The following is a 6,560-nucleotide window of genomic DNA, read 5'->3' as shown; positions in this document are numbered from 1 at the left end:
AATGTCATCAAGAGCTTCTGAGGGAAACTGCTAACCTTGCAACCTGTCATTTTTAATGGAGGGAATAACAAGTAAAATCACCTAATTTGCTATGAATGTGAAGTGGCAAATTAAAAATGCCTGTGTCATCACATTTGTCTGGAGGTATTTCCTGACCAAACAAAGACCCAAATAAAAAAGTGTATTCCAGATTTTTGCTAAATAATGTGGTTTGTTACATAATAAAGTCTCACTGCTTCTGGCCCCACTCGACTCTATAGGGAAACCTCTGGAGCTCAACTGTTTGGAGGAGCAGAAAGTACCTGGGCCTATTAGGCCACCATGCAGTGGAGGAGATCTATATATGATGTAAATTTTATGGATTTGTCTTGGCCAGATTTATGCAGTGGCTTTGTCCTGCTCTTGGCTGCTAAGGGTTGGAAATCAGTGTAGCGCACGCTATGAGGAAAAATGTTGTCCCTTGGATTCCCCCCTCCATCCATATAGAAGCTGTAAGTCCTTATGTTTGAAATACCTAAATGCTCTGTTATTCAGACAGATGAGAACATGATCCTGGGCCTGAGCTGTGGAATTAATGTCAATACACTGGAATATTTCAACTGACCTAATGTGTGTTCGTTGGGATTATGCCAATTGTCAGGTATGTTTGCACATACAAGAAAATTCTTCGCTTTCACCAGAGTGGCTTGGAAATCTGCTGTTAAGACTACTGAAGGCTTTAGCTCTGAGCCTCTGGTGGAGCGGTAAGACTCAGTTGATGTTCAGCTGCACTTTGAAGATGCACTGGATATCCTTTGTCATATCTTCCATGGTGCTGATTATCAAAGCATTGTGAACACAAGTTGTAAAAACATTACCCTAAAATAATTTGTGCTGTTTGGTTATTTTTGCTTCTTATTTTCATCTCTGGAAAACCCCATCAACAATTAGCTTCTATTGATATGTTTAAGAAATAAAACCATCAGAAAACCCTAACATGCCCACATTTACTTTGAATTAAATAATATATGTGTCTGCTGCAGGCTTCTGACAACTGCACTCAGAGCTTACTTGAAGAATGAAGAGAGAAGCTGAAGCCATGAAAATAAGGTGTGTGGAGTTGCTGGCTGGTGGGCCCTTCTACTGAGGTGCAGCAGGGTTGGTAACCCTGTAAAGATCCCAGGGAGAAAAGGGTGTTAAGAAATTAGCACCTTGGTGCGTAGTGATGGGAACATGTGGAAAACATTGCAACTCAGCAAGTGTTTCGAAGCCTTGGTATGGAAGGAGGTTTCTCATGTAGAGCCTGGGGATCAGAACTCTCTGTGCTCTGTCAGGGTAACACCCCTGACTTGAGCAGTAATAACTGCCGAGTGGCTGTGAGCAAATGGGGGCTTGGGAGGAAGATAAGGGGGCTGTGAAAAATAAGATTAGGAAAAGAAGGGAAGAGAAGGAAATGGAAGGAGAAGAGAAAGGGAAAAGAGAATAGAAGCCAAGAGAAGATAAAAGAAAAGGAGAGAGGAGGAGAGAGGAGGAGAGAGGAGAAGAGAGGAGGAGAGGAGAGGAGAGGAAAGCAGAGAGAGAGAGGAGAGGAGAGGAGAGAGAGGAGAGGAGAGGAGAGGGAGGAGAGGAGAGGAGAGGAGAGGAGAGGAGAGGGAGAGAGAGAGGAGAGGAGAGGAGAGGAGAGGAGAGAAAATGAAAAAACGAGATGTAAAAATTTGTAAAATACACAGAAGTTCTCACTGAAATTATCTGTGTCACTGGGGACTTTGGACCACAGGGAAGTTCATTCCAGGGCGCTTTGCACAGTGTGAGAGCTATTGCTAACGGCAGCTTCACAACCACTGGAGTTTATCCATTGCCATCTGTCTTTATTTTGCACATCGTACTCAGAGAGATGCCACAAATCAAGCTGACCCGGCGCGTCATTCCGCTCCTCCCGCAGCCCGCAGGCTGTGTGGCTGGCAGTGCCCAGTGAGCTGCACAGCTGGGAATGGGGCTTCCTGAGCGGGATGGAGCTGTGCTGTTGGCTCCACGTCAGCTCCGTAGCTCTAAAGGTTACAGCGGATTGAGAATAGGAGCCCTGGTGAGTTGAGATGTTTAGACAGAATAGCTGGCTGCTTCTGACCTTTACTTATTTTTTTCTTTTCCTTTTTTTTTTTTTTCTTTTTTCTTTCCTGTGGTCTGGCAATGGGTTCCTAACTGTGAACTTCAGAACTTCAGCTGCAGGTGTGCTGTCACACCTCCTATGAGCAGCTGGCAATGAGCCTTCCCATCAGTCTGGCTGAAAAAACTCTATTTTAAATGAAGGATCTCTGATGGCTGAGGGAATGTGGCGTATATTTTTCCCTTTGAAAAATCACTCTTGCACATGAGGTTGCCAGTGTAAATCCTCTTAGTCAGCGTTTCTACCACTAAACATTAACTTTACACTTTGAAAGAGTTGCTTTTCTTAAGATAACAAAATCAAAATGTTAAAAAATAGAAAGAAAAGCAGAGTAAGGTGGGGTGGAGGTTGTACCTAGAACAAGCAGATGCAGCAGAAAAGAAATGGAATGTGGTCTGCTCCGAACTGTTTTCTTGACAGAAGTTTGCAGATTTAAGGCAAATGATTTTGGGGGTTTCCTTGCAGCCACATTTCAGTAGTTTTATTAGGTTGATTCTATTATAATTTCAGTGCACCTTTCCAGTCACAAAGGGTCACAAAGATTCAAGTTTTCAGAATCAGGAGGACTGACTGGTGGGGTTGAGCTTGAACCTCAGCTGGGAAATGCTAAGGAAGATGTTACTGGTGAAACCTTAGCTTTGAAGCCAACTAATGTGCACATACCTACACAGCCAGCAGCTACACAGCCTCTTAACTGGTCTCTGTTCACTAGCAGGGATTTGTCTTTTCTCTCAAGCATTAATTTTGTGAAACGAAACTTGGGGAACAAACCCAATTGCTACATGCCAGCCCTTTTCCCCATTGCAAAATGACAAAAAGACTTCCCAAACTTGGAAGAATTCTTTTTCTGCTTCCTTGTTTCCTCTCCTACGGGCAGCAGGGTGGAGGAAAAGTGCTCCTTCTTGTGTTGAAAACAGCACAGAAAGAACGATCTGCAGCCAGGTCCCAACAGGGGGAGAGGGAACATGATGTTGTACTCCTGGCTACAGCAAAATGGCAAATTCCAGGGCAGAAGCTGGGGGTGCCAGGCTGGACTGGGGAAAAGGCCGACCCACAAACAGTCTGTGACCGCAGCCTGTGAGCTACTCAGGGCCCCCAACTGCATGGCAGCTCCAGAATGAGCCATGGGGCTGCCTGTGCAGCTCCAGATGAGGAGTGGTCTATACTCCCCTTCGTGCATATCTTAATAAGTAGAAAACTAAGACATAAAGCAATTGTTTTAGCAAGCATGGAAATGTGAGCAGCCTTATAAATATCTCTCTTGCTTCGCTCCCAGATGTCTACTAAGCTTTTTAAAATGGTTTCCTGAGTAGCCTGGATAATAATTAAGGAATTCAGCATTATCACAAAGCTGACAATTGCTGGCTTGAATTCCACTTTTTTTTTTCTTTTTTTCTTGAGTCTTCTCACCTTCTTTCATTCTGCAAGAACTGAGTACAGGCAGTGACTGGGATCACTGCAGGGAGGGGGGCAGAGAGAGACTTTGTGCTCTGTCTGCATCACCCCTGCTGTCTCCATTTTGCAAATGTGCTGCCTTCACTATTATTGCTAATTAGGCATCACAAACTGAAGCCTCTCAGACTGAGAACCTAGGAGAGTTAGTTGCCTACACAGGAACACAAATTTCTCTTCTGTGATTTGCAGTTGATGTTGCTCCCATTGAATGATGCTCACGGGAGGTAAGCAGCAGCCACCCTCTAGAGAAGAGGATCCCATGCAGCACAGGAGTAACATGCTGACCCTCACCTCTTCCTTTATATCCTATGGCTCTTTTTCCCCCTTACTATTAAATTTCACATTAGCAGCTAATAATAATAATAATAATAATAATAATAATAATAATAATAATAATAATAATAATAATAATAATAAAGCACTTCTAAACCAGGCTTCCAAACATTTGATTTACAAGAAGTGAAAGCCTCAGCAAACTTCCTGAAGACAGGAGGAGCACCGATTGGTTGATATGTGCAGACGTCCATCAACACAAAGCAGAGAGAAAAGTAAGAATTACATAATGCCTGAGCCTCATCTTCTGCTCTTACTGAAGACTGTATTCAGCTGGAGGAGCGCATCTAGTGCTGGTGTATGAGAGCGTTAGAGAATGGAGTAATTCTTCCCCGAAGTCAGTTTGTCAGCCTGGATTAGTCAGCACTGAAGTAAAAAAGCTCCTAAATGTTCTTAGACATGGAATAATACAGCAGTGCCAGCCAAAGAGCCTCCAGTTTGCTCTGCTGCCATTCAAGCATTATGAAAATAGAGCCAGCTCAAAATAATATTTCTAGCCCAGATTTAATTGTGCTGATCTGAAAGCCACATGGGTCCCTCCTGGCATTACTGTCCCTGTGTCCTGTGGCAAGAGACCTTGCAGAGGAGTTCCTAAAGTTTCTCTCTCCCTGCCTCTTATTGCAGCACCACAGGGACACCGCTGGGCCCTCTGCAGCACAGACCATGAGCTCTGGAAGCTCTGCTCCTGAATCTTAGATAGGGAAGCTGAGTGCTCAAGTCAACATCTCAAATTTATTGAAGCCTTGCACAAATATTTACGGGGCCATTTCCTCCCCCTGTGGTAGGCAGAGAGCCAGCAAGTCTGCTAATTTATGGTATATGGCATTTATTGATATAAATGTATAATTGCCTTAGCTTTATGGGGAAAACTGTGGGTGCTGTGGCATGGGGAAGGGATGCCCGAGCTGGGAGCTTGGTAAGAGAAGGGAGAAGAGAGAGGTCCTGCAGTCCTACGTGGTTCTGCACTGTCCCTCCCCAGCAAGCAGTGCTGGACTGGGAAATGGGGGCTGGGTTTCCCCTGTAGAGCTCCAGAGATGCAAATCCCATTAGACCTATGTAGGAACAGTGCCAGTCCAGTGTCAGGATATGGGTAGAGTGGTGCCATGTCTCCCTGATGTTGGCACAGCCCAGCCAAAGCGCTGCCTTCTTGCACATGTCCAACCACAGGCAGATAACAGTCATTGAAATGGTGTGTCATAATTCTATTAAAAAATACAGTAAAGTGGAAGTGTCCTTACAACGCCCCAGCTTAAGTGGATTCTTAACCAGCTTTGTTGCTGGCATGTAAAAAATAAAAGAAAAAAGCACAAGCACTGATTTGAAGCCGAAATAATATTACAGTAACTCTGCATAGAGTGAGAGTTTCAATTTTAATTTTAGTTCATTATCTTTTTCCTTATTAAGAAAAGGTAAATCTGTTTTGCATTTTCATTATTTCATTAGCTCAAGAAACCTCATCAGTAACCATGAAATCTGCCAGCATCAATAGCGCAATTTTCATATGTGAGGAGGACTAATTTGCTTAACCACCTATTCAGCAGAGGCTGGAGCTAACAATTAGAGAGAGCAGCAGGGCTCAAAAAGAAGTTACAATTGATTGTGTTTCAGTGAAAACGAAGTTTGGAATGTGCTAATTGGATTTCACGTCCACATTGGAGCCGCAGTGAGCTGACGTGAGACACGGGGCACCTCCCGAAAGAAGACTCTTCTTAGGAAATGTACAAGAATGGTTTAATGCAATATCTAAAACACAATTAAAGCAACGTGCTAATGACACCCTCACTTCTCAGAAGTGACTGCTGACATCTTCTGCTAAGATTAACTCCAAGGTGGAAAAATGAAGTGCTCTGCAGGAAGGAATGTTGTGTGCCCTGAAAGAGCTTATGAACAGGTCTTCACAGTGAGTGATTCAGAGCACTCATAATGTTGGTACCTTTTGGGCCCTGATGCCCCTTTCCAACAACATGAGTTAGGCCCCCTCCGTCCCTGCCCTGTTCCCAGCAGGTGTGAGCCATCACGAGCCGGCAGCTCTCCTCCTCCACAAGCTGTCATCCACTCGTTTTTTTAGGCTTTTACAAAATATCTCTCATTATATTCTCTTTAACTTGTAATTATGGTCAGAAAAATGATACAGCACAGCCAGCTCCTGGGCCTGCAGGTGATCAGTGCTCTCTGGGGGTGGCCAGAGGTGATCTATTTGGGCTGTTGTGCTGCTGGGATTCTCAGGGGATTGGCAGAGCTTCAGCACCAAACTCTTTGTTACCCTTTGCACTACGTTGTCCCACCTTGTCACCTAACAGCTCCTAGATACATACTGGATTGTGGGATGAATCAATGCACTCATACATCATGACTCATCCCAACAGCCAGTTAATGTACGTGGTTCTTAACTCTCAGGGTTGCTGCCAATTGCAGAATGGGTAACCCCTGGGAGAAGCTCTGAGCTTGTAGGGTGGGGATGTAAAGTCCAGTTTCCCTGCAGCAGTGGGGAAGACATTGAGGGTACATTGATTACCCCCTTCTTGGATCCATGCCTCCATTTGTGCAAATGGAAACCCAGTATAAAAGATTCCCATCATTCATCAGAGCCTTTTCCCTATCCTCATCCTTCACCTCCCACCTCAGTGTG

General features: G+C 44.4%; 1 long non-coding RNA gene across 1 annotated transcript; it reads left to right on the top strand.

The window, feature by feature from the left end:
- The first annotated feature begins 1,781 nt into the window (after positions 1 to 1,781).
- Positions 1,782 to 5,707, top strand: LOC107322906. Its single transcript, XR_001559100.2, has 3 exons — positions 1,782 to 2,062; positions 4,032 to 4,146; positions 5,540 to 5,707. It is a non-coding gene; the product is annotated as an uncharacterized LOC107322906 (long non-coding RNA).
- Positions 5,708 to 6,560: the final 853 nt, after the last annotated feature.

This window comes from Coturnix japonica, chromosome 20, assembly GCF_001577835.2.
Source record: "Coturnix japonica isolate 7356 chromosome 20, Coturnix japonica 2.1, whole genome shotgun sequence".
Taxonomy (NCBI): Eukaryota; Metazoa; Chordata; class Aves; order Galliformes; family Phasianidae; genus Coturnix; species Coturnix japonica.
Note: the sequence above shows the minus strand (reverse complement) of the source record. Positions and strands in the feature narration are given on the sequence as shown.